The sequence below is a fragment of the Canis lupus genome, chromosome 19 (assembly GCF_003254725.2).
Source record: "Canis lupus dingo isolate Sandy chromosome 19, ASM325472v2, whole genome shotgun sequence".
Classification (NCBI taxonomy): domain Eukaryota; kingdom Metazoa; phylum Chordata; class Mammalia; order Carnivora; family Canidae; genus Canis; species Canis lupus.
In genome coordinates this window covers 20,408,870-20,436,804 of record NC_064261.1, presented here as the reverse complement: position 1 = coordinate 20,436,804, position 27,935 = coordinate 20,408,870, and the positions used below count along the sequence as shown (strand labels likewise).

Genomic DNA, 27,935 nt, shown 5'->3' with positions numbered 1-27,935 from the left:
TCAGTAAAAACCAAAAAGAAAAGGAAACAATTAAGAAATTCAAGAAATTAAATTGGAATACAAAGTGGTCTTCATTTCACAGGACTCCCTCTATCGTTAATCCTCACGAGAATGAAGGAAGCTACTCCCTTACTGTATAATGAAAATCGTGATTTTTGTAATGCTTTTTCCAAATCAAAAAGCTCTCAAAACTAGTTCTTTCTCTCTCCTCTTTCCTGGTTTTGGGTAAAAGACTATTCTTAGTAGATGATCTGGTACATAATGAGCACTGCTGGTTGGCTGCACACACACGTACAACAACATGAACCCAACAAGTAGACAAACATCACTCTCCTTTCATGGCATTTGTCGTTTCTAATGGCTGAGTAATATTCCATTGTATCATAGACCACAGATTCTTGTTGTTGTTGTTGTTGTTTTCTCAACTTTATTGAGGTGGTGGGGGGAGTCAGGGAAGGAAGAGGTGTGGACTTGAAGGTTTTTGTTTTTTTAATGCAAAATAATTTATTTTGTGTTTGATACCAGATGAGACGATAAGGGTGATGGTGCTCATGCCCATACGCCGGCTCCAGGTGAAGTGCTCTAGGCTTCGGGCTCACTCTGCTACCTAAGAAGGTCTTTCTCAGCTTTAGCTCTACACAATGCTTGTGACTCAGCGCCTTGCAGGTTTGGGCATTATGGAAACTTTCACAGACTTGCTGAAGGGGATGGTGCCCTCGATGCTGGTTTCCACCTGGGGTGACACTTCGCCACCGTCAATCCAGGGGGATTTGGGAATGCGGGAATTGGAGTTGTAGGCCAGCAGCAGCCTCACATCCACCTGGCATGGTTCTGTCCAGGCAGTATGGGAGGGGTACACCTGAGTGATAAGCCGGTGGCGCCCTGGGCCAGGATTCTGCAAGTCTGCCGGCTTAGGATGAATCATCTGAGCCTGGCCATCTGGATAGAAGACCTGGACCTTCACAGCACTCTGAGGGTCCTGGACATTTTCCAGGGTCACATCGACATGCAGGGCCACAACCAATCCAGATGTAAACTGCAAGGGGTTGTCTGACTCACCTGCTGGCTCAATGATGCTGGCTGAAGTGTGTGGATCTGCTCTGGAAGGGGGAGGTGCAAGAAGGTACTCTGCCTCAGCATGGTCCGTAGAATTTTGACCACTTCCACAGGTTTGGATGTCATGAGTCGGGGCATAAGGTCAAGAAGTTTGTCCACAAAGCTGTCCTTTAGGTGGGGCAAATCCGCAATAAAACACCTCTGAAAAAAGTCCACTTCCTGTAAAAAGTTTTGACACATCCCAAATAAGGGGTCAACTCCTCGAGTAGTCCGTGCTGTTACTATAAGTTGCAAGGCTTTGGCCTGCAGCCTCAGGTGATGTATAATCACCACCTGTTTATTCTCCACACCACTGTACATGAACTCCATTTGGTAGGTCTCTTCCATGATCTGTTTTGCTGCTGTGGAGGCCAAGTCACTCTGCTTCAAATATAAAGGGGCAGCCACATTCCAGAGCTTTTCTTGCAAGGCCTTGAGGAGAAGAAGCTGACACCAAAGATAGGTAGCCGAGAACTCCTAGCAGCGACTCCTGCTAGTTCAGACTGAAGTTCTCCAAGTTTTTGAAGATCCTGGATGGTGAACTCCAGCAGCTTCTGGGTTCCCTGAGGGTTCCGGTGCTCTGAAGACTGTACACCCTTTCAGAGCTCTGCTGCAGGAACTGATGGGACGGGTCCTCATGGGGCGCAATACCGGGAGAAATGGCCGATGACACTAGTTTTCTACCTGGTAACCTTAAGGCAGGAACAAGATGAGAAAGACTGTCTCAGAGGTAGGCATAATGCCTGAAGGTATGATCTGAGAACAGTGCTGGCATTGTTGAACAGGTTTTAGCAGCATTAAAAATAAGAACCAAAACTGCAATGTAAGCTGGTTCATCCATGTCTGGTTCAGCTGTGTCAAAAAATGGATGGGTGCTCAGGAGCTCTGGCACCAAGGGAAGCACCAGGGTTGGATGCCGACTTCCCAGAAACTTCAAGCACTTCCATATAGAGTCCCTATCAGTAGGGTACTTGGTTAAATTTTTCAGCAGCTCCGCCAGTGCAAGATGAATCCCTTCTTTAGTCGAAACATTAGTACAGCATAAAAGTTCATGAAGAGCCTCTCGAATATCTCTGGATGAATCCTCTAACACAGCCAGGACAGTGTCAAGCTGATCCTCTCGGAGAGTGATATTATTAGAAATTTTTCTCATGCTGTGTATGGGCTGCAGATGTACTTCCTCAATTTCATCATTAAACATGTCAACCAGGAAATCAGGGCGGCACTTCTCCGCAAAAGAAGGTGAAGATTGGGCCAGCACGCAGAGAGCCTCCACAGCAGCAATGAGGACCTCATACATCTCATCTTCCAATCCCTGAACAAAGGCTCCACAAGCTCCTGACTCAATCAAGTTCACAGCTCCTGTATCTATTTCTTCTTTGGGAGCATCACCTCCTCACTTTCTGCCACTGGAAAACTCTCCTGACCTGTAAAGTTCCTTGGCATGTTCATGTGCAGTGCATTTTCTCCTGAGATCGGACATGAGCTTCTTGTCGAGTGTTTGCTCCAGGAAATGAGAACTGACTTGTTCCATTGAGCCCAACAGCTTTGCAGCCTGAACTCGAACCACCCAGGAGCCATCATTGACCATGGGGCAAATTTTTCCAAATGCATCACCAACTAAGCGAATTTCTTCATTAGAAGAAGGAATGGGGACAACGCTTTCAGGATAGAGCTGACTGACAACCCAGATAAGTTGGACTGCAGCACTGCGCCCTTGTTCATAGTCATCAGACAACAATTTACAGGCCTGATTATAAATTGCTTGGTGTAATTTCAGTCCTCTCTCATGAAGCTGCAACATGGCTTTTATAGCTGCTGTTCTGACACGTGGGTCTTGGTCACTGAAGTAATCCCCTATCATCTTCTGGACATCTCTGACAGCTAGGCCTTCTCCATCTTTTGTGACACTTTTCTCCAAAGAGCCAAGATTGCCAAGTAATTGCAGGCACTTATTTCTTACACCATGAGACGTATCTGTGAGGTGCTTGCAGGCTACATCAACTAATCCCATCTGGATAGCTTGATTCTCTGGGAGTCTGGTGCCAGTTGCAAGCAAGCTGTCCAACAGTTGAGCAAGGACTTGATGAGACTTTTCATTCTGCAGGATGTTAATGGCATCATCCATAATGCAGTCTGGTGAAAATCCTGCAGTCTTTGATAATAAACCCAACAATGATGCAATTTTCAGTCTCACAGATGGATCATTCTCCATAATAATGTTCCAAGAGAATCCTAACTACTCCTTCCACACTTTCTGCTTCAACAGGCTTTCTGGCAAACTGGAGTAGATACTGCAAAGCATCCGCTGGGAAGGGAGCTTTACACAGATCTACGTGGAGTGCTGCAGATTTACTTGGTTTTGTCAATCGCAGTTTCTTGGTTGCAATTTCCTCCTGTTGTTGCTGGACCTCCTTAGTGAATTCGTCGTACACTCGTTTCTTTAGGTGAGCCGCCATGACTTCCCGCCAGACCACAGCTTCTTGATCCATCATCTTTCGATGGACACCGAGGTTCCTTCCACAGTTTGGCTATTGTGGACATTGCTGCTATAAACATTGGGGTGCAGCTGTCCCGGGTATTATGCTGAGTGAAAACAGTCAATCGGAAAAGGACAGACATTATATGGTCTCATTCATTTGGGAAATATAAAAATTAGTGAAAGGGAATAAAGGCAAAGGAGAGAAAATGAGTGAAAGTATCAGTGAGGGTGACAAAACAGGAGACACCTAACTCTGGGAAACAAACAAGGGGTAGTGGAAGGGGAAGTGGGTGGGGGTGGGTGACTGGGTGATGGGCAATGAGGGGGGCACTTGGCGGGATGAGCACTGGGTGTTGTGCTATATGTGGACAAATTGAACTCCAATAAAAAATTAAAAATTCTGGGGATCCCTGGGTGGCGCAGCGGTTTGGCGCCTGCCTTTGGCCCAGGGCGCGATCCTGGAGACCCGGGATCGAATCCCACATCGGGCTCCCGGTGCATGGAGCCTGCTTCTCCCTCTGCCAGTGTCTCTGCCTCTCTCTCTCTCTCTCTCTCTGTGACTATCATAAATAAATAAAAATTTAAAAAAAAAATTAAAAATTCAAAAAAAAAAGAAAATGGGCCCTTTATGTAAAATAAGCAAACATTTAACTGATGTATTCAGTAGGTCCAATAAATGGAAATGTATGACACTAAAAAAAAAAAAAACACCAGGGAAATCTTCAGGGTTCTAAAGTATGTCATTGTTTTTCAAAAGATATCCGAGTGATATAAACAGGAACACCACAAGTACAGAAGTAAAAGCTGCTGAAGGCACAGATACGAACAATTTCACTACTATGTTAAATGCCGTAGATCATCATGAGAAAGATTTAAATGCATCAGTAAATAAGAATCTTTAAGTTTTGGACACAGTTTTTTTTTTTAACATAAGCAAATATGCAATAATGTATTTCAAATGTGAAAAAGTACCTGTACCCATGGCCACCCTGGAGGAAGAGCATGCCAAGGGGCATGCTATCGGGATCCCCCACATGACAGAGCAGCCACCTGCCTCAGTGAAGCAACCGACTTCGGCCACTGAGCAACATCCTAAACGAAATCAAGAGCCCGCCAGAGCTACTACACTGGGGCAAGCTGAAACTTATGGGCCTGAGCAGTTTGAGCCGGGCATGGCAGTTGGTGCTGAGTGCATGGCCCGAGCCGAGATGCTAGCTGCTGAGGCCAAGTCAATTTACAAGGCAGTCACACCTCTGATTCACTGTCCCGACCTGGAGGAGCCACCTACACACTTGGCCACCCTGCAACAAGAGCTCCCCCAGGTGCCCACTATCAATGTCCCCGGCATGCCATGCCAAAGGAATCACCTGCCTCAGTGCAGCAACCAGCTTTGGCCCCTGAGCAACATCATGTCAGCAGCCCACCCCAGCTCTGAAGGTGGGGCCTGATGAAGCTTCTGGGCCTGAGGTGATCGAGCTGGGCAGGGCTGTCGGTGCTGAGTGCTTGGCCAGAGTAGAGATACCAGCTGCTGAGTTGAAGCCAATGCATGAGGTGGTCAAATCTCTGATTCACTCTCCCAACAAGGAGGACCCACCTGCAATCTTGGCCACCCTCGCAGTAGATCATGTCCCAGCGCATGCTATCAGGGTCTGCCACATGCCGGAGCAGCCACTCGTCTCAGTGGAGCAAATAGTGTCCACCCCTGTGCAATATCCTGAACCACCTCAACAACTGGCCCCAGCTCCTACCTTGGGGCCTGCTAAAGCTTCAGGGCCAGAGGTGATTGAGCTGGTCATGGCTCGAGCCGAGAAGCCAGCTGCTCAGACCAAACCAATGCATGTGGTGGTAACACCTCTGACTCACTGTTCCGACATGCAAGAGCTACCTGTACCCGTGGCCACCCTGGAGGAAGAGCACGCCCAGGTGCATGCTATTGGGTTCCCGCACATGCCGGAGCCGCCACCTGCCTCAGTGGAGCAAATGACTTTTGCCACTGAGCAACATCCTGAACCAAATCAAGAGCCTGCCAAAGAGACTACAGTGAGGCCAGCTGAAGCTTCTGGAGATGGAATACTTCCAAACTCGTTCTATGAGGCCAGCATCACCTTAAGTCCAAAAGCAGACAAAGACCCCACCCGACCAAAAAGGAGAGTTATAGACCAATGTCTCCGATGAACACGGATGCAAACGTTCTCAACAATATACGAGCCAATAGGATCCAACGGTACATTGAGAAGTTACTCACCGTGACCAGGTAGCATTTATCCCCGGGATGCAAGGCTGGTTCAACACTTGTCAAACACTCCATGTGACTGATCAGATCTGCAAGAGAAAAAACGAGAACCAGATGATCCTCTCAATAGATGCAGAGAAAGCATTTGACAAAATACGGCATCCATTCCTGATCCAAACGCTTCAGAGTATAGGGATAGAGAGAACATTCCTCAGCATCTTCAAAGCCATCTATGAAAAGCCCGCGGCAAATTATCATTCCCAAGGGGGAAACGCTGGGAGCCTTTCCCCGAAGAAGATCAGGAACGAGACAGGGATGTCCACTCTCATCACTGCAATTCAACATAACACTAGACGTCATAGCCTCAGCAATCAGGCAACAAAAAGAAATAAAAGGCATTCAAATCGGCCTAGAAGAAGTCAAACTCTCCCTGTTCACAGATGACATGATACCATACACCTGGAAAACCCAAAAGACTCGACCCCAAGACTGCTAGAACTCATACAGCAAATTCGGCAGTGTGGCAGGGTACGAAATCAATGCCCAGAAACCAGTGGCCTTTCTAGACGCTAACGATGAGACTGAAGAAAGAGAAATTAAGGAGTCAACCCCATTTGGGATGGCACCTGAAAGCATGCGCTACCTAGGAATAAACCTAACCAAAGAGGTCAAGGATATCTATCCGAAAAATGACAGAACACGTCTGAAAGAGACTGAGGAAGACACAAAGAGATGGCAAACTATTCCATGCTCATGGATCCGAAGAATGAATATTGGGAAAACGTCAACGTGACCCAGGGCAATTTACACAATGCAATCCCTATCAAAATACCATGGACTCTCTTCAGAGAGCTGGAACAGATCATCTGAAGATTTGTGTGGAATCAGAAAGGACCCCGAATGGCACAGGAAGAGTAGCCAAGAAAACCACAGCGGGGGGCAGTACAATGCCGGATTTCAGGTTGCACTGCAAAGCTGTGCTCACCAAGACAGTGTGGTACAGGCACAAAAACAGACACATCCATCAATGGAACAGAAGAGGAATCCAGAAGTGGACCCTCCACTCAGTGGTCAAGACCACATATTCGACCAAGCAGGAGAGACCATCCACTGGAAAAAAAGACAAGTCTCTTCCATAAATGCCACTGGGAATGCTGGACAGCCACATGCAGAGGAGTGAACCTGGACCACTGTCTCACACCAGACACAAAGATAAACTCAAAATGGATGAAAGATGTAAATGTGAGATGAGATTCCATCAAAACCCTAGGGGAGAACACAGGCAACACCCTTCCCGAACTTGGCCACAGCAACTTCATGCAAGATACACCCACAAAGGCCAGAGAAACAAAAGCAAAGATGAACTATTGGGACTTCATCGGGATGAGAAGCTTCCGCACAGCCAAAGAGACACTCAACAAAACCAACAGACAACCTCCAGAATGGGAGAAGCTACGTGCAAATGACCCGTCAGATAAAGGGCCAGCATCCACGATCTCTAAAGAACCCATTCAACTCAACAGCAGAGAAACCAACCATCCAATCCGGAAATGGGCAAAAGACACGAACCGAAATGGCACAGAGCAAGACGTCGACGTGGCCGACAAGCCCATGAGAAAATGCGCCGCATCACTGTTATTTCCATCAGGGAAACACACGTCAAAAGCACAACGAAATCCCACCTTACACCGGTGAGAATGGGGAACATTGGCCAGACAGGAAACCACAAATACTGGACAGGATGTGCAGAAAGGGGAACGATTTCAAAATTCAACAATTTCAGAGGTAGCCATATTCACCTGAAAGGGACCAAGGGGGAGGGGGGCATGCTGCCGGCCAGGCTGGGGAGCTTAGGGAGGGACCTGAGAGCGGGGAGGGGGTGGGGGGAGGAGGAACAGCCAAGGGCCTTGGGGGGCCTGGGGGGGCCCAGCAGCCCAGGCCCTCAAGCCACCGCCCCAAGGCCCTGCCCTGACATCGCAAGGTGCCTGCATCCTAACCCCTCTGAGCAGCCGCGGATGGGTTCGGCGGCACCTCCCCGAGCCCCGGTGGAGGGGCCCCACACCCTCCCTGAGCCGCTCCTGTGAGACCTGACCTGACACGTAGGAGGCCCCGCCGCCGCCCCCCTCCGAGAACAGGTGCCACCACTCCTCCCCCGCGCAGCCCTCTGCCCGGCACCCTGGCGGCCCAAAGGGTGTCCGCCGGGCTCGCCACGGGGGCGCCTCCATGCGGCCCCCAAGACTCACTGTCCCCCTCCGGTCCCTCCCAGGCACCCGCCGCGCCACCAGCGAGGGCCAGATGCCTCTCGCACAGCCACCCCGGGGCCCGTCACGCCTCCCGGGGCCCACGCTGACCTGCGCGCCGGGGGCCGAGGCCTGCAGAGCCGCTGCCGCGAGCCCGGAGCGCGGGGAACCGCGGGGAACCGCGGGCCTGGACTGGGGCGCGGCCGCGCAACCTCCTGCCGTGCCCAGGTCGCCGCATCTGGGCACAGCTCCTCCTGCGGCCACGCCCCGGCCCCCTTCAGGTCACGCTCGGGGTCAGGCGCCTGGGCAAGCTCCCGCCCCGCCCCCGCCACGCCCCCCGCAGACCTGCCACACAGAGGCCCGCCCTCCGCGGAGCCTACAGGGGACCCGAGACCGCCTCTGCCTCCCCCCGCTAGTCTAGTCGGGGCGCCGGGGCCGAGGCCTTGCGCCCCGGCTCAGTCCCGAGGGACACCTGCTCACGGAGGCACGGAGCCTCTCTCTGGCTCTGTGTCTCCATCCCTGTCCCTCCGTCCCGGTCTCTGTCTCTCCCTCACTGTCTCCCTCGCTCTCCCTCCCGGTCTGGCCCTGTCTCCCTCCCAGTCTCTCTGCCTCTGCCCCCACCCCCATCTCTCTCTCTCTCCCTCGCCCTCCCAGTCTCCGTGTCCCTCCCAGTCTTTCTTCTCTTACTGCCTATCATGGCCTGTCCCTCGCTGTCTCTCTCTCCCTGTCTCTGTGCCTACCTTCTTGTCTCTCGGACTCTCACTTGTCTCCCTCCCTGTCTCATTCTCTCCATCCTGTCTCTGTCTCGCTGTCTCCTCCCTCCCTGTCTCTGACTCTCCCCTCCTGTCTCTCGGTCTCCCTCCCTGCACCTTGGTCTCTCCCCTCTGTCTCATCTCTCCCTCTCTGTCTCTTGGTCTGTCTGTCCCTCCCTGTCTCTGGATCCTTCCTTCCCTGTCCTGTGTCTCTCCCCCATCTCGATCTCTCACCCCCGTCGTCTCAGTCACTCCTCCCTGTCTCCATCTCTCTCTCCCTCCCTGTCTCTCGGTCTCCCCCTCGCTTTCTCTCCGTCTCCCTGCCCACCTCTATCTATCTCTCCCTCCCTGTCTCTGTCCATCCCTCCACTTCTGTCTCTCCTTCCCTGCCTCGGTCTCTCCATCCCTGTCTCTCGCCACCCGTCTCCATCTGTCCCTCCCTGTCTGTGTGTCTCCATCCCTGTCTCTCTCTCATCCTGTCTCTCGGCCTCTCCCTCACTGTATCTCGGTCTCCCTCCATGGCTCTGGCTCTCACTCCCTGTCTCTCTGTCTCCCCCTGCCTGTCTCTCGGTCTGTCCCTCCCGGTCTCTCGGTCTCTCCCTCCCTGTCTCTGGGTCTGTCCCTCCCTGTCTCTCGGTCTCCCTCCCTCTCTGTCTCTCCCACGGTGTCTAGATCTCACCCTCCTTCTCTCTGTGTCTCGGTCTCTCCCTCCCAGGCTCTCGGTGTCTCCCTACCTGTTTCCCTGCCTCTCCCTGCCTGTCTTTCTGTATCTCCCTCGCTGTCTCTGTCTTTCCATCCCTGTCTCTCTGACTCTCCTTCCCTGTGTCTGTGTCTGTCTCTCCCCGCTGCCCCATCTCAGTCTGTCCCCGCCCTGCCCCCCACCCCGTCTCCTCTCCCGCCCTCTCTCTGACTCTCGCTCCCTGTCTCGCCGACTCTCCCTTCCTGTGTCTCTGTCTCTCTTTGCGTCTCTGTCTCTCTGCCAGTCTCTGTGTGTCTCCCTTCGTGTCTCCCAGTCTCTCACTCCGTCTCGTTCTCTCCATCCTGTCTCTGTGCTCCCCTCTCTGTGTCTCAGTCTCCCTCCCTTTCTCTCTGACTCTTCCTCCCTGTCTCTCAGTGTATCCCTCCCGGGCTCTCGGTGTCTCTCTGTCTCTGTCTCTGTCTCTCCCTCCCTGTCTCTCTGACTCTCCTTCCATGTCTGGCTCTCTCCCTCGCTTCCTCATTCTTCCTCCTTGTCTCGGTCTCTCCCTCACCATCTCGCTGTCTCTCCCTCCCCATCCCTATCTCTCCCTCCCTGTCTGTGTCCCCCTCCCTGTGTCTGTCCATCCCTCCAGTTCTGTCTCTCCTTCCCTCTCCACGTTAATGAAACAAAGGATGAGAACCGTAGGATTCTCTCAATAGATGCAGAAAAAGCATTTGACCAAATAGACCATCCTTTCATGATGAAAACCTTCTGCTGGGTACGCAACCTGGGAAAAAAACCTCAATTACCATAAAACCCATGTACAAACGACCCAGAGAGGGAACGTGCTCTTCATTGGGAAAAACCTGGAGCTTTTCCCTTAAGGTCAGGAACACGACAGGGTGTCCACCCTCAACACTCTCGTTCGGCAGAATAGTAGTGGTCCTCGCTTTCCCAGCGACATTCCGAAACAGAAAAAAAAGGCGTCCGGATCGGCAAAGAAGTCAAACTCTCACTCTTCACAGAGGACATGACACTCTATGTGGGAAACCTCACACAATCACTAGACTAGATCGTACGTAAGGGATCTATCCAACAAGACGACCTAACTAACGATCGTGGGTATCTATGCCCTGAATGTGGGAGTTGCCACGGATATCAATCAATCGCTAAGCAAAGTTAAGACATACTTAGATAATAATACCCTTTTACTTGGAGACTCGAATGCGGCGCTTTCTGCAATTGACAGGTCTTCCAGGCACAGCATCTCCAAAGAAACAAGAGCACTAAAGGATACAGTGGACCAGGTGGATCTCACAGATATTTACAGAACTTTACATCCAAATGCAACTGAATTCACATTCTTCTCAATTGCACGTGGAACTTTGTCCAGAAGAGACCACATACTGGGTCACAAATCAGGTCATAATCGATACCAAAACTTTGGGATCGTCCCCTGCATATTTTCAGCCCATAATGCTCTGAAACTAGAGCTCAACCACAAGAAGTTTGCAAGGATTTCAAACACGTGCAGGTTAAGGACCATCCTGCTAAAAGGTGAAAGGGTCAACCAGGACATTAGAGAAGAATTAAGAAAATTCACGGAAACCAATGAGAACGAAGATACAACCAACCGTTCAGAATCTCTGGGATACAGCAAAAGCGGTCCCAAATAGGGGAAAGACATCGCAATACAAGCATCGATCCAAACACTGGAAAGAACTCAAATACGAAAACTAACCTGGCACCTAAAGGAGCTGGAGAAGGACCAGCAAATGAAACCTTCACCCAGCAGAAGACGACGGTTAATAAAAATTCGAGCAGAACTCAATGAAATAGAGAGCAGAAGAACTGAGGAAACACATCCACAAAACCAGGTGGTGGACCTCTGAAAGAACCAATAAGAGAGAGAAAAACCATGAAGCCAGCCTTATTAAAAGAAGAGAGAAAAGACTCCAATTAACAAAAACATGAATGAGAAAGGAGAGATCACCACCACCACGTAGGAAATACAAGCGATCTGAAAAACTCATCCTGAGCAGCTATACGCCAATAAATTGGGCAATCGAGAAGAAACGAACGCATTTCCGGAAAACCACAAACTACCAAAAACGGAACAGGAAGACACAGAAAACCCCAACAGGTCAATATCCAGGGAGGAAGTTAAAGCAGTCATCATCAAAGACCTCCCAGGACACAAAAGTCTAGGGCCGGATGGCTTCCTGAAACACTGTGGAACACGTCGGAAAGAAACTGAGGAAGACACAAAGAGATGGAAAAGGGTTCCACGCTCCTGGGTTGGAAGAATTGATATTGGGGAAAATGTCAACGTGACCCAGGGCAATATACACAACTAATGCAATCCCTGTCAGAAATAGCACGGACTCTCTTCAGAGAGCTGGAGCAAGTCCTCTGAAGGCTGGTGTGGAATGCGAAAAGACCCCGAACGGCCACGGGAAGAGTCGCCAAGAAAACCACTGCGGGGGCAGCACAATGCCGGATTTCACGTTGTGCCACGAAGCTGTGACGGGCAAGACAGTGGGATACTGGCGCAAAAACAGACACGCCGATCAATGGAACAGAAGAGAGCATCCAGAGGTGGACCCTCAACTCTATGGGCAACTAATATTCAGCCAGGCAGGAAAGACCATGCACGGGGAAAAAGAAAAGACAGTCTCTTCAATAAATGCTGCTGGGAACACTGGACAGCCACACGCAGAAGAATGAAACTGGACCATTCCTCTCACACCATACACAAGGATAAACTCAAAATGGATGAAGGATCTCAATTTTGCAAGACAAGAGTCCATCAAAATCCGAGGGCAGGACAAAGGCAACAACACCCTTCTTGAACTGGGCCACAGCAACTTCGTAGAAATGACATCAGCCACGAAGGCCAGAGAAACAAGAGCGAAGAAAAGGATTGCTGGGACTTCACCAAGATGAGCAGGTTCCACACAGCAAAAGAAACACCCGACAAAACTCAAAGCCAACCCACAGAGTGGGAGAAGACATGTGCAAATGACCCTGTCAGGTAAAGGGCCAGTATCCAAGATCTCTGAAGAACTTCTGCAACTCCACAGCAAAGAGACCAACGATCCAATCCGGAAGACGGGCAAGAGACATGAATGGAAATGTCACAGAGGAAGACTAGGCATGGCCGACAAGCACGTGAGACAATGCTCCGCATCACTGGCCGTCAGGGAGATATGGGTCAAAAGCACCACGAGATCCCACCTGACACACCAGCGACTGCGGTGAACGTTAACAAGATAGGAAACAGCGAAGGTCGGCGAGGATGTGGCGAAAAGGGAACCCTCTTGCACTGCTGGTGGGAATGTGACCTGATGCAGCCACGCCTGGAAAACCGTGTGCAGGTGCCTCAGAGAGGTAACAACGGATCTGCCCTGCGATCCAGCATGGGGGTGCACTGGTGGAGATGTACCCCAAAGATACAGATGCGGGGAAACACCGGGACACGTGCACCCTGAGGTTTCGAGTTGCAATGCCCACGATAGCCACACTGCGGAAGGAGCCTCGGTGCCCATCGAAAGATGAATGGATAAGGAGGGCGAGTGGTCTCTGTACACGATGGAAGATTACTCAGCCATCAGAAACGACAAACACCCACCATTTGCTTCGATGTGGATGGAACCAGAGGGTATTATGGCTGAGTCAAAGAAAAAGAAGGCAGTCGGCGAAGGACAAACATTCTATGGTCTCGTTCTTTTGGGGAGTATGAAAAAAATAGTGAAAGGGAACAGAGGAGAAAGAAGAAAAAAATGAGTGGGAGATGGCAGAAAAGGAGACAGAACAGGAGAGACTCCTAACCCTGGGAAATGAACAAGGGGTGGAAGAAAGGGAGGAACGCGGGGGGCGGGGTTGACTGGGTGACGGGCACAGAGGGGGGCACTTGATGCGATGAACACTGGGGGAGTTACACTCGATGTTGGCAACATGACCTCCAATAAGAAAGAAACCTATAAACAAACACACAAACCTCCCAAGACACAAAAGTCCAGGGCCAGATGGCTTCCCAGGGGAATTCTATCCAGCGCTTCAAGAAGAAAGACTACCTATGCTACTAAAGCTGCTCCGAAAGATAGAAAGAGATGGAATACTTCCAAGCTCGTTCTTGGAGGCCAGCATCACCTTAACTCCAAAACCCAAGACCCCAAAAGGGGACAATGCTGGACCGATGTCCCTGATTAAGGCGGACGCACACCTTCTCCACAAGATATGAGCCAACAGGATCCGACGGGACACGATTAAGAAGTTACTCACCACGACCCAGTGGGGTTAATCGCCAGGGTGCAAGGCTGCTTCAGCACTCGGAGAACACTCGATGGGCTTCATCAGATCTGCAAGAGAGAAAACAAGAACCAGATGATCCTCTCAAGAGACGCAGAGGAAGCATTTGACAAAATACGGCATCCATGGCAGATCCAAACCCTTCAGAGTACAGGGATAGAGGGAACGTCCCTCAGCATCTTCAAATCCATCTACGAAAAGCCCGTGGCAAATTATCATCCACAATGTGGAAACACTGGGAGCCTTTCTTCGAACATCAGGAACGAGAGACAGGGATGTCCACCCTCACCACGTCTTCTCAACATACTACTAGACATCTCGGCCTCAGCAATCAAGCGACAGAAAAAATAAAAGGCATTCACATTGGCAAAGAAGTAGTCAAACTTGCCCTCTTCACCGATGGCATGCATGGTACTGTACCCGGAAAACCCAAAAGACTCCACCCCAAGATCGTAGAACTCATACAGCAAATTCGGCAGCGTGGCAGGATCCTAAATCTATGCCAAGAAATCAGTCACCTCTCTATACGCCAACGATGACTCTGAAGAAACAGAAATTAAGGAGTCGGTTCCAGTGACAACTGCACCCAAAAGCATGAGATACCCAGGAATACACCTAACCAAAGAGCTAAAGGATCTCTACCCGAAAAACCACGGAACACATCTGAAAGAAATTGAGGAGGACACTAAGAGATGGAAAACTATCCCATGCTCCTGGATTGGAAGAATTCATATATTGGGAAAATGTCAACGTGACTGACCCAGGGCAATTTACACATTGATTGCAATCCCTATCATCAAAAATACCAAAGGCTCCCTTCAGAGAGTCGCCACAAATCATCTGAAGATTAGTGTGGAATCAGACAAGACCCCGAATGCCCAGGGCAATATTAGAAAAGAAAACCACAGCTGGCGGCATCACAACGCCGGACTTCAGGTTGTGCTACAAAGCTGTGCTCATCAAGACAGTGTGCTACTAGCAGAAAAACAGACACACGGATCAATGGGACAGAAGAGAGAAATCCAGAAGTGGACCCTCAACTCTACGGTCAGGACCATATATTCGACCAAGCAGGAGAGACCATCCACTGGAAAAAAGACAGCCTCCTCACTAAAGGCTGCTGGGAACGTTGGACAGCCACATGCAAAAGAATGAAACTGGACCATTCTCTCACACCATACACAGAGATAAAACTCAAAATGGATGAAAGATGTAAATGTGAGATGAGATTCCATCAAAACCCTAGGGGAGAACACAGGCAACGTCCTTCCCGAACTTGGCCACAGTAACTTCTTGCAAGATACACCCGTGAAGGCCAGAAAACAAAAGCAAAGATGAACTATTGGGACTTCATCGGGATGAGAAGCTTCCGCACAGCCAAAGAGACACTCAACAAAACCAAGAGACAACCTCCAGAATGGGAGAAGCTACGTGCAAATGACCCGTCAGATAAAGGGCCAGCATCCACGATCTCTAAAGAACCCATTCAACTCAACAGCAGAGAAACCAACCATCCAATCCGGAAATGGGCAAAAGACACGAACCGAAATGGCACAGAGCGAGACGTCGACGTGGCCGACAAGCCCATGAGAAAATGCGCCGCATCACTGTTATTTCCATCAGGGAAACACACGTCAAAAGCACAACGAAATCCCACCTTACACCGGTGAGAATGGGGAACATTGGCCAGACAGGAAACCACAAATACTGGACAGGATGTGCAGAAAGGGGAACGATTTCAAAATTCAACAATTTCAGAGGTAGCCATATTCACCTGAAAGGGACCAAGGGGGAGGGGGGCATGCTGCCGGCCAGGCTGGGGAGCTTAGGGAGGGACCTGAGAGCGGGGAGGGGGTGGGGGGAGGAGGAACAGCCAAGGGCCTTGGGGGGCCTGGGGGGGACCAGCAGCCCAGGCCCTCAAGCCACCGCCCCAAGGCCCTGCCCTGACATTGCAAGGTGCCTGCATCCTAACCCCTCTGAGCAGCCGCGGATGGGTTCGGCGGCACCTCCCCGAGCCCCGGTGGAGGGGCCCCACACCCTCCCTGAGCCGCTCCTGTGAGACCTGACCTGACACGTAGGAGGCCCCGCCGCCGCCCCCCTCCGAGAACAGGTGCCACCACTCCTCCCCCGCGCAGCCCTCTGCCCGGCACCCTGGCGGCCCAAAGGGTGTCCGCCGGGCTCGCCACGGGGGCGCCTCCATGCGGCCCCCAAGACTCACTGTCCCCCTCCGGTCCCTCCCAGGCACCCGCCGCGCCACCAGCGAGGGCCAGATGCCTCTCGCACAGCCACCCCGGGGCCCGTCACGCCTCCCGGGGCCCACGCTGACCTGCGCGCCGGGGGCCGAGGCCTGCAGAGCCGCTGCCGCGAGCCCGGAGCGCGGGGAACCGCGGGGAACCGCGGGCCTGGACTGGGGCGCGGCCGCGCAACCTCCTGCCGTGCCCAGGTCGCCGCATCTGGGCACAGCTCCTCCTGCGGCCACGCCCCGGCCCCCTTCAGGTCACGCTCGGGCTCAGGCGCCTGGGCAAGCTCCCGCCCCGCCCCCGCCACGCCCCCCGCAGACCTGCCACACAGAGGCCCGCCCTCCGCGGAGCCTACAGGGGACCCGAGACCGCCTCTGCCTCCCCCCGCTAGTCTAGTCGGGGCGCCGGGGCCGAGGCCTTGCGCCCCGGCTCAGTCCCGAGGGACACCTGCTCACGGAGGCACGGAGCCTCTCTCTGGCTCTGTGTCTCCATCCCTGTCCCTCCGTCCCGGTCTCTGTCTCTCCCTCACTGTCTCCCTCGCTCTCCCTCCCGGTCTGGCCCTGTCTCCCTCCCAGTCTCTCTGCCTCTGCCCCCACCCCCATCTCTCTCTCTCTCCCTCGCCCTCCCAGTCTCCGTGTCCCTCCCAGTCTTTCTTCTCTTACTGCCTATCATGGCCTGTCCCTCGCTGTCTCTCTCTCCCTGTCTCTGTGCCTACCTTCTTGTCTCTCGGACTCTCACTTGTCTCCCTCCCTGTCTCATTCTCTCCATCCTGTCTCTGTCTCGCTGTCTCCTCCCTCCCTGTCTCTGACTCTCCCCTCCTGTCTCTCGGTCTCCCTCCCTGCACCTTGGTCTCTCCCCTCTGTCTCATCTCTCCCTCTCTGTCTCTTGGTCTGTCTGTCCCTCCCTGTCTCTGGATCCTTCCTTCCCTGTCCTGTGTCTCTCCCCCATCTCGATCTCTCACCCCCGTCGTCTCAGTCACTCCTCCCTGTCTCCATCTCTCTCTCCCTCCCTGTCTCTCGGTCTCCCCCTCGCTTTCTCTCCGTCTCCCTGCCCACCTCTATCTATCTCTCCCTCCCTGTCTCTGTCCATCCCTCCACTTCTGTCTCTCCTTCCCTGCCTCGGTCTCTCCATCCCTGTCTCTCGCCACCCGTCTCCATCTGTCCCTCCCTGTCTGTGTGTCTCCATCCCTGTCTCTCTCATCCTGTCTCTCGGCCTCTCCCTCACTGTATCTCGGTCTCCCTCCATGGCTCTGGCTCTCACTCCCTGTCTCTCTGTCTCCCCCTGCCTGTCTCTCGGTCTGTCCCTCCCGGTCTCTCGGTCTCTCCCTCCCTGTCTCTGGGTCTGTCCCTCCCTGTCTCTCGGTCTCCCTCCCTCTCTGTCTCTCCCACGGTGTCTAGATCTCACCCTCCTTCTCTCTGTGTCTCGGTCTCTCCCTCCCAGGCTCTCGGTGTCTCCCTACCTGTTTCCCTGCCTCTCCCTGCCTGTCTTTCTGTATCTCCCTCGCTGTCTCTGTCTTTCCATCCCTGTCTCTCTGACTCTCCTTCCCTGTGTCTGTGTCTGTCTCTCCCCGCTGCCCCATCTCAGTCTGTCCCCGCCCTGCCCCCCACCCCGTCTCCTCTCCCGCCCTCTCTCTGACTCTCGCTCCCTGTCTCGCCGACTCTCCCTTCCTGTGTCTCTGTCTCTCTTTGCGTCTCTGTCTCTCTGCCAGTCTCTGTGTGTCTCCCTTCGTGTCTCCCAGTCTCTCACTCCGTCTCGTTCTCTCCATCCTGTCTCTGTGCTCCCCTCTCTGTGTCTCAGTCTCCCTCCCTTTCTCTCTGACTCTTCCTCCCTGTCTCTCAGTGTATCCCTCCCGGGCTCTCGGTGTCTCTCTGTCTCTGTCTCTCCCTCCCTGTCTCTCTGACTCTCCTTCCATGTCTGGCTCTCTCCCTCGCTTCCTCATTCTTCCTCCTTGTCTCGGTCTCTCCCTCACCATCTCGCTGTCTCTCCCTCCCCATCCCTATCTCTCCCTCCCTGTCTGTGTCCCCCTCCCTGTGTCTGTCCATCCCTCCAGTTCTGTCTCTCCTTCCCTCTCCACGTTAATGAAACAAAGGATGAGAACCGTAGGATTCTCTCAATAGATGCAGAAAAAGCATTTGACCAAATAGACCATCCTTTCATGATGAAAACCTTCTGCTGGGTACGCAACCTGGGAAAAAAACCTCAATTACCATAAAACCCATGTACAAACGACCCAGAGAGGGAACGTGCTCTTCATTGGGAAAAACCTGGAGCTTTTCCCTTAAGGTCAGGAACACGACAGGGTGTCCACCCTCAACACTCTCGTTCGGCAGAATAGTAGTGGTCCTCGCTTTCCCAGCGACATTCCGAAACAGAAAAAAAAGGCGTCCGGATCGGCAAAGAAGTCAAACTCTCACTCTTCACAGAGGACATGACACTCTATGTGGGAAACCTCACACAATCACTAGACTAGATCGTACGTAAGGGATCTATCCAACAAGACGACCTAACTAACGATCGTGGGTATCTATGCCCTGAATGTGGGAGTTGCCACGGATATCAATCAATCGCTAAGCAAAGTTAAGACATACTTAGATAATAATACCCTTTTACTTGGAGACTCGAATGCGGCGCTTTCTGCAATTGACAGGTCTTCCAGGCACAGCATCTCCAAAGAAACAAGAGCACTAAAGGATACAGTGGACCAGGTGGATCTCACAGATATTTACAGAACTTTACATCCAAATGCAACTGAATTCACATTCTTCTCAATTGCACGTGGAACTTTGTCCAGAAGAGACCACATACTGGGTCACAAATCAGGTCATAATCGATACCAAAACTTTGGGATCGTCCCCTGCATATTTTCAGCCCATAATGCTCTGAAACTAGAGCTCAACCACAAGAAGTTTGCAAGGATTTCAAACACGTGCAGGTTAAGGACCATCCTGCTAAAAGGTGAAAGGGTCAACCAGGACATTAGAGAAGAATTAAGAAAATTCACGGAAACCAATGAGAACGAAGATACAACCAACCGTTCAGAATCTCTGGGATACAGCAAAAGCGGTCCCAAATAGGGGAAAGACATCGCAATACAAGCATCGATCCAAACACTGGAAAGGAACTCAAATACGAAAACTAACCTGGCACCTAAAGGAGCTGGAGAAGGACCAGCAAATGAAACCTTCACCCAGCAGAAGACGACGGTTAATAAAAATTCGAGCAGAACTCAATGAAATAGAGAGCAGAAGAACTGAGGAAACACATCCACAAAACCAGGTGGTGGACCTCTGAAAGAACCAATAAGAGAGAGAAAAACCATGAAGCCAGCCTTATTAAAAGAAGAGAGAAAAGACTCCAATTAACAAAAACATGAATGAGAAAGGAGAGATCACCACCACCACGTAGGAAATACAAGCGATCTGAAAAACTCATCCTGAGCAGCTATACGCCAATAAATTGGGCAATCGAGAAGAAACGAACGCATTTCCGGAAAACCACAAACTACCAAAAACGGAACAGGAAGACACAGAAAACCCCAACAGGTCAATATCCAGGGAGGAAGTTAAAGCAGTCATCATCAAAGACCTCCCAGGACACAAAAGTCTAGGGCCGGATGGCTTCCTGAAACACTGTGGAACACGTCGGAAAGAAACTGAGGAAGACACAAAGAGATGGAAAAGGGTTCCACGCTCCTGGGTTGGAAGAATTGATATTGGGGAAAATGTCAACGTGACCCAGGGCAATATACACAACTAATGCAATCCCTGTCAGAAATAGCACGGACTCTCTTCAGAGAGCTGGAGCAAGTCCTCTGAAGGCTGGTGTGGAATGCGAAAAGACCCCGAACGGCCACGGGAAGAGTCGCCAAGAAAACCACTGCGGGGGCAGCACAATGCCGGATTTCACGTTGTGCCACGAAGCTGTGACGGGCAAGACAGTGGGATACTGGCGCAAAAACAGACACGCCGATCAATGGAACAGAAGAGAGCATCCAGAGGTGGACCCTCAACTCTATGGGCAACTAATATTCAGCCAGGCAGGAAAGACCATGCACGGGGAAAAAGAAAAGACAGTCTCTTCAATAAATGCTGCTGGGAACACTGGACAGCCACACGCAGAAGAATGAAACTGGACCATTCCTCTCACACCATACACAAGGATAAACTCAAAATGGATGAAGGATCTCAATTTTGCAAGACAAGAGTCCATCAAAATCCGAGGGCAGGACAAAGGCAACAACACCCTTCTTGAACTGGGCCACAGCAACTTCGTAGAAATGACATCAGCCACGAAGGCCAGAGAAACAAGAGCGAAGAAAAGGATTGCTGGGACTTCACCAAGATGAGCAGGTTCCACACAGCAAAAGAAACACCCGACAAAACTCAAAGCCAACCCACAGAGTGGGAGAAGACATGTGCAAATGACCCTGTCAGGTAAAGGGCCAGTATCCAAGATCTCTGAAGAACTTCTGCAACTCCACAGCAAAGAGACCAACGATCCAATCCGGAAGACGGGCAAGAGACATGAATGGAAATGTCACAGAGGAAGACTAGGCATGGCCGACAAGCACGTGAGACAATGCTCCGCATCACTGGCCGTCAGGGAGATATGGGTCAAAAGCACCACGAGATCCCACCTGACACACCAGCGACTGCGGTGAACGTTAACAAGATAGGAAACAGCGAAGGTCGGCGAGGATGTGGCGAAAAGGGAACCCTCTTGCACTGCTGGTGGGAATGTGACCTGATGCAGCCACGCCTGGAAAACCGTGTGCAGGTGCCTCAGAGAGGTAACAACGGATCTGCCCTGCGATCCAGCATGGGGGTGCACTGGTGGAGATGTACCCCAAAGATACAGATGCGGGGAAACACCGGGACACGTGCACCCTGAGGTTTCGAGTTGCAATGCCCACGATAGCCACACTGCGGAAGGAGCCTCGGTGCCCATCGAAAGATGAATGGATAAGGAGGGCGAGTGGTCTCTGTACACGATGGAAGATTACTCAGCCATCAGAAACGACAAACACCCACCATTTGCTTCGATGTGGATGGAACCAGAGGGTATTATGGCTGAGTCAAAGAAAAAGAAGGCAGTCGGCGAAGGACAAACATTCTATGGTCTCGTTCTTTTGGGGAGTATGAAAAAAATAGTGAAAGGGAACAGAGGAGAAAGAAGAAAAAAATGAGTGGGAGATGGCAGAAAAGGAGACAGAACAGGAGAGACTCCTAACCCTGGGAAATGAACAAGGGGTGGAAGAAAGGGAGGAACGCGGGGGGGCGGGGTTGACTGGGTGACGGGCACAGAGGGGGGCACTTGATGCGATGAACACTGGGGGAGTTACACTCGATGTTGGCAAAATGACCTCCAATAAGAAAGAAACCTATAAACAAACACACAAACCTCCCAAGACACAAAAGTCCAGGGCCAGATGGCTTCCCAGGGGAATTCTATCCAGCGCTTCAAGAAGAAAGACTACCTATGCTACTAAAGCTGCTCCGAAAGATAGAAAGAGATGGAATACTTCCAAGCTCGTTCTTGGAGGCCAGCATCACCTTAACTCCAAAACCCAAGACCCCAAAAGGGGACAATGCTGGACCGATGTCCCTGATTAAGGCGGACGCACACCTTCTCCACAAGATATGAGCCAACAGGATCCGACGGGACACGATTAAGAAGTTACTCACCACGACCCAGTGGGGTTAATCGCCAGGGTGCAAGGCTGCTTCAGCACTCGGAGAACACTCGATGGGCTTCATCAGATCTGCAAGAGAGAAAACAAGAACCAGATGATCCTCTCAAGAGACGCAGAGGAAGCATTTGACAAAATACGGCATCCATGGCAGATCCAAACCCTTCAGAGTACAGGGATAGAGGGAACGTCCCTCAGCATCTTCAAATCCATCTACGAAAAGCCCGTGGCAAATTATCATCCACAATGTGGAAACACTGGGAGCCTTTCTTCGAACATCAGGAACGAGAGACAGGGATGTCCACCCTCACCACGTCTTCTCAACATACTACTAGACATCTCGGCCTCAGCAATCAAGCGACAGAAAAAATAAAAGGCATTCACATTGGCAAAGAAGTAGTCAAACTTGCCCTCTTCACCGATGGCATGCATGGTACTGTACCCGGAAAACCCAAAAGACTCCACCCCAAGATCGTAGAACTCATACAGCAAATTCGGCAGCGTGGCAGGATCCTAAATCTATGCCAAGAAATCAGTCACCTCTCTATACGCCAACGATGACTCTGAAGAAACAGAAATTAAGGAGTCGGTTCCAGTGACAACTGCACCCAAAAGCATGAGATACCCAGGAATACACCTAACCAAAGAGCTAAAGGATCTCTACCCGAAAAACCACGGAACACATCTGAAAGAAATTGAGGAGGACACTAAGAGATGGAAAACTATCCCATGCTCCTGGATTGGAAGAATTCATATATTGGGAAAATGTCAACGTGACTGACCCAGGGCAATTTACACATTGATTGCAATCCCTATCATCAAAAATACCAAAGGCTCCCTTCAGAGAGTCGCCACAAATCATCTGAAGATTAGTGTGGAATCAGACAAGACCCCGAATGCCCAGGGCAATATTAGAAAAGAAAACCACAGCTGGCGGCATCACAACGCCGGACTTCAGGTTGTGCTACAAAGCTGTGCTCATCAAGACAGTGTGCTACTAGCAGAAAAACAGACACACGGATCAATGGGACAGAAGAGAGAAATCCAGAAGTGGACCCTCAACTCTACGGTCAGGACCATATATTCGACCAAGCAGGAGAGACCATCCACTGGAAAAAAGACAGCCTCCTCACTAAAGGCTGCTGGGAACGTTGGACAGCCACATGCAAAAGAATGAAACTGGACCATTCTCTCACACCATACACAGAGATAAAACTCAAAATGGATGAAAGATGTAAATGTGAGATGAGATTCCATCAAAACCCTAGGGGAGAACACAGGCAACGTCCTTCCCGAACTTGGCCACAGTAACTTCTTGCAAGATACACCCGTGAAGGCCAGAAAACAAAAGCAAAGATGAACTATTGGGACTTCATCGGGATGAGAAGCTTCCGCACAGCCAAAGAGACACTCAACAAAACCAAGAGACAACCTCCAGAATGGGAGAAGCTACGTGCAAATGACCCGTCAGATAAAGGGCCAGCATCCACGATCTCTAAAGAACCCATTCAACTCAACAGCAGAGAAACCAACCATCCAATCCGGAAATGGGCAAAAGACACGAACCGAAATGGCACAGAGCGAGACGTCGACGTGGCCGACAAGCCCATGAGAAAATGCGCCGCATCACTGTTATTTCCATCAGCGAAACACACGTCAAAAGCACAACGAAATCCCACCTTACACCGGTGAGAATGGGGAACATTGGCCAGACAGGAAACCACAAATACTGGACAGGATGTGCAGAAAGGGGAACGATTTCAAAATTCAACAATTTCAGAGGTAGCCATATTCACCTGAAAGGGACCAAGGGGGAGGGGGGCATGCTGCCGGCCAGGCTGGGGAGCTTAGGGAGGGACCTGAGAGCGGGGAGGGGGTGGGGGGAGGAGGAACAGCCAAGGGCCTTGGGGGGCCTGGGGGGGACCAGCAGCCCAGGCCCTCAAGCCACCGCCCCAAGGCCCTGCCCTGACATTGCAAGGTGCCTGCATCCTAACCCCTCTGAGCAGCCGCGGATGGGTTCGGCGGCACCTCCCCGAGCCCCGGTGGAGGGGCCCCACACCCTCCCTGAGCCGCTCCTGTGAGACCTGACCTGACACGTAGGAGGCCCCGCCGCCGCCCCCCTCCGAGAACAGGTGCCACCACTCCTCCCCCGCGCAGCCCTCTGCCCGGCACCCTGGCGGCCCAAAGGGTGTCCGCCGGGCTCGCCACGGGGGCGCCTCCATGCGGCCCCCAAGACTCACTGTCCCCCTCCGGTCCCTCCCAGGCACCCGCCGCGCCACCAGCGAGGGCCAGATGCCTCTCGCACAGCCACCCCGGGGCCCGTCACGCCTCCCGGGGCCCACGCTGACCTGCGCGCCGGGGGCCGAGGCCTGCAGAGCCGCTGCCGCGAGCCCGGAGCGCGGGGAACCGCGGGAACCGCGGGGAACCGCGGGCCTGGACTGGGGGCGCGGCCGCGCAACCTCCTGCCGTGCCCAGGTCGCCGCATCTGGGCACAGCTCCTCCTGCGGCCACGCCCCGGCCCCCTTCAGGTCACGCTAGGGCTCAGGCGCCTGGGCAAGCTCCCGCCCCGCCCCCGCCACGCCCCCCGCAGACCTGCCACACAGAGGCCCGCCCTCCGCGGAGCCTACAGGGGACCCGAGACCGCCTCTGCCTCCCCCCGCTAGTCTAGTCGGGGCGCCGGGGCCGAGGCCTTGCGCCCCGGCTCAGTCCCGAGGGACACCTGCTCACGGAGGCACGGAGCCTCTCTCTGGCTCTGTGTCTCCATCCCTGTCCCTCCGTCCCGGTCTCTGTCTCTCCCTCACTGTCTCCCTCGCTCTCCCTCCCGGTCTGGCCCTGTCTCCCTCCCAGTCTCTCTGCCTCTGCCCCCACCCCCATCTCTCTCTCTCTCCCTCGCCCTCCCAGTCTCCGTGTCCCTCCCAGTCTTTCTTCTCTTACTGCCTATCATGGCCTGTCCCTCGCTGTCTCTCTCTCCCTGTCTCTGTGCCTACCTTCTTGTCTCTCGGACTCTCACTTGTCTCCCTCCCTGTCTCATTCTCTCCATCCTGTCTCTGTCTCGCTGTCTCCTCCCTCCCTGTCTCTGACTCTCCCCTCCTGTCTCTCGGTCTCCCTCCCTGCACCTTGGTCTCTCCCCTCTGTCTCATCTCTCCCTCTCTGTCTCTTGGTCTGTCTGTCCCTCCCTGTCTCTGGATCCTTCCTTCCCTGTCCTGTGTCTCTCCCCCATCTCGATCTCTCACCCCCGTCGTCTCAGTCACTCCTCCCTGTCTCCATCTCTCTCTCCCTCCCTGTCTCTCGGTCTCCCCCTCGCTTTCTCTCCGTCTCCCTGCCCACCTCTATCTATCTCTCCCTCCCTGTCTCTGTCCATCCCTCCACTTCTGTCTCTCCTTCCCTGCCTCGGTCTCTCCATCCCTGTCTCTCGCCACCCGTCTCCATCTGTCCCTCCCTGTCTGTGTGTCTCCATCCCTGTCTCTCTCATCCTGTCTCTCGGCCTCTCCCTCACTGTATCTCGGTCTCCCTCCATGGCTCTGGCTCTCACTCCCTGTCTCTCTGTCTCCCCCTGCCTGTCTCTCGGTCTGTCCCTCCCGGTCTCTCGGTCTCTCCCTCCCTGTCTCTGGGTCTGTCCCTCCCTGTCTCTCGGTCTCCCTCCCTCTCTGTCTCTCCCACGGTGTCTAGATCTCACCCTCCTTCTCTCTGTGTCTCGGTCTCTCCCTCCCAGGCTCTCGGTGTCTCCCTACCTGTTTCCCTGCCTCTCCCTGCCTGTCTTTCTGTATCTCCCTCGCTGTCTCTGTCTTTCCATCCCTGTCTCTCTGACTCTCCTTCCCTGTGTCTGTGTCTGTCTCTCCCCGCTGCCCCATCTCAGTCTGTCCCCGCCCTGCCCCCCACCCCGTCTCCTCTCCCGCCCTCTCTCTGACTCTCGCTCCCTGTCTCGCCGACTCTCCCTTCCTGTGTCTCTGTCTCTCTTTGCGTCTCTGTCTCTCTGCCAGTCTCTGTGTGTCTCCCTTCGTGTCTCCCAGTCTCTCACTCCGTCTCGTTCTCTCCATCCTGTCTCTGTGCTCCCCTCTCTGTGTCTCAGTCTCCCTCCCTTTCTCTCTGACTCTTCCTCCCTGTCTCTCAGTGTATCCCTCCCGGGCTCTCGGTGTCTCTCTGTCTCTGTCTCTGTCTCTCCCTCCCTGTCTCTCTGACTCTCCTTCCATGTCTGGCTCTCTCCCTCGCTTCCTCATTCTTCCTCCTTGTCTCGGTCTCTCCCTCACCATCTCGCTGTCTCTCCCTCCCCATCCCTATCTCTCCCTCCCTGTCTGTGTCCCCCTCCCTGTGTCTGTCCATCCCTCCAGTTCTGTCTCTCCTTCCCTCTCCACGTTAATGAAACAAAGGATGAGAACCGTAGGATTCTCTCAATAGATGCAGAAAAAGCATTTGACCAAATAGACCATCCTTTCATGATGAAAACCTTCTGCTGGGTACGCAACCTGGGAAAAAAACCTCAATTACCATAAAACCCATGTACAAACGACCCAGAGAGGGAACGTGCTCTTCATTGGGAAAAACCTGGAGCTTTTCCCTTAAGGTCAGGAACACGACAGGGTGTCCACCCTCAACACTCTCGTTCGGCAGAATAGTAGTGGTCCTCGCTTTCCCAGCGACATTCCGAAACAGAAAAAAAAGGCGTCCGGATCGGCAAAGAAGTCAAACTCTCACTCTTCACAGAGGACATGACACTCTATGTGGGAAACCTCACACAATCACTAGACTAGATCGTACGTAAGGGATCTATCCAACAAGACGACCTAACTAACGATCGTGGGTATCTATGCCCTGAATGTGGGAGTTGCCACGGATATCAATCAATCGCTAAGCAAAGTTAAGACATACTTAGATAATAATACCCTTTTACTTGGAGACTCGAATGCGGCGCTTTCTGCAATTGACAGGTCTTCCAGGCACAGCATCTCCAAAGAAACAAGAGCACTAAAGGATACAGTGGACCAGGTGGATCTCACAGATATTTACAGAACTTTACATGCAAATGCAACTGAATTCACATTCTTCTCAATTGCACGTGGAACTTTGTCCAGAAGAGACCACATACTGGGTCACAAATCAGGTCATAATCGATACCAAAACTTTGGGATCGTCCCCTGCATATTTTCAGCCCATAATGCTCTGAAACTAGAGCTCAACCACAAGAAGTTTGCAAGGATTTCAAACACGTGCAGGTTAAGGACCATCCTGCTAAAAGGTGAAAGGGTCAACCAGGACATTAGAGAAGAATTAAGAAAATTCACGGAAACCAATGAGAACGAAGATACAACCAACCGTTCAGAATCTCTGGGATACAGCAAAAGCGGTCCCAAATAGGGGAAAGACATCGCAATACAAGCATCGATCCAAACACTGGAAAGAACTCAAATACGAAAACTAACCTGGCACCTAAAGGAGCTGGAGAAGGACCAGCAAATGAAACCTTCACCCAGCAGAAGACGACGGTTAATAAAAATTCGAGCAGAACTCAATGAAATAGAGAGCAGAAGAACTGAGGAAACACATCCACAAAACCAGGTGGTGGACCTCTGAAAGAACCAATAAGAGAGAGAAAAACCATGAAGCCAGCCTTATTAAAAGAAGAGAGAAAAGACTCCAATTAACAAAAACATGAATGAGAAAGGAGAGATCACCACCACCACGTAGGAAATACAAGCGATCTGAAAAACTCATCCTGAGCAGCTATACGCCAATAAATTGGGCAATCGAGAAGAAACGAACGCATTTCCGGAAAACCACAAACTACCAAAAACGGAACAGGAAGACACAGAAAACCCCAACAGGTCAATATCCAGGGAGGAAATTAAAGCAGTCATCATCAAAGACCTCCCAGGACACAAAAGTCTAGGGCCGGGTGGCTTCCTGAAACACTGTGGAACACGTCGGAAAGAAACTGAGGAAGACACAAAGAGATGGAAAAGGGTTCCACGCTCCTGGGTTGGAAGAATTGATATTGGGGAAAATGTCAACGTGACCCAGGGCAATATACACAACTAATGCAATCCCTGTCAGAAATAGCACGGACTCTCTTCAGAGAGCTGGAGCAAGTCCTCTGAAGGCTGGTGTGGAATGCGAAAAGACCCCGAACGGCCACGGGAAGAGTCGCCAAGAAAACCACTGCGGGGGCAGCACAATGCCGGATTTCACGTTGTGCCACGAAGCTGTGACGGGCAAGACA

General features: G+C 52.1%; 1 pseudogene; it reads right to left on the bottom strand.

Moving 5' to 3' along the window:
* Positions 1–211: 211 nt before the first annotated feature.
* Positions 212–27,935, bottom strand: part of LOC118351466 (integrator complex subunit 4-like) — a 217,047-nt pseudogene continuing 189,323 nt past the window's right edge.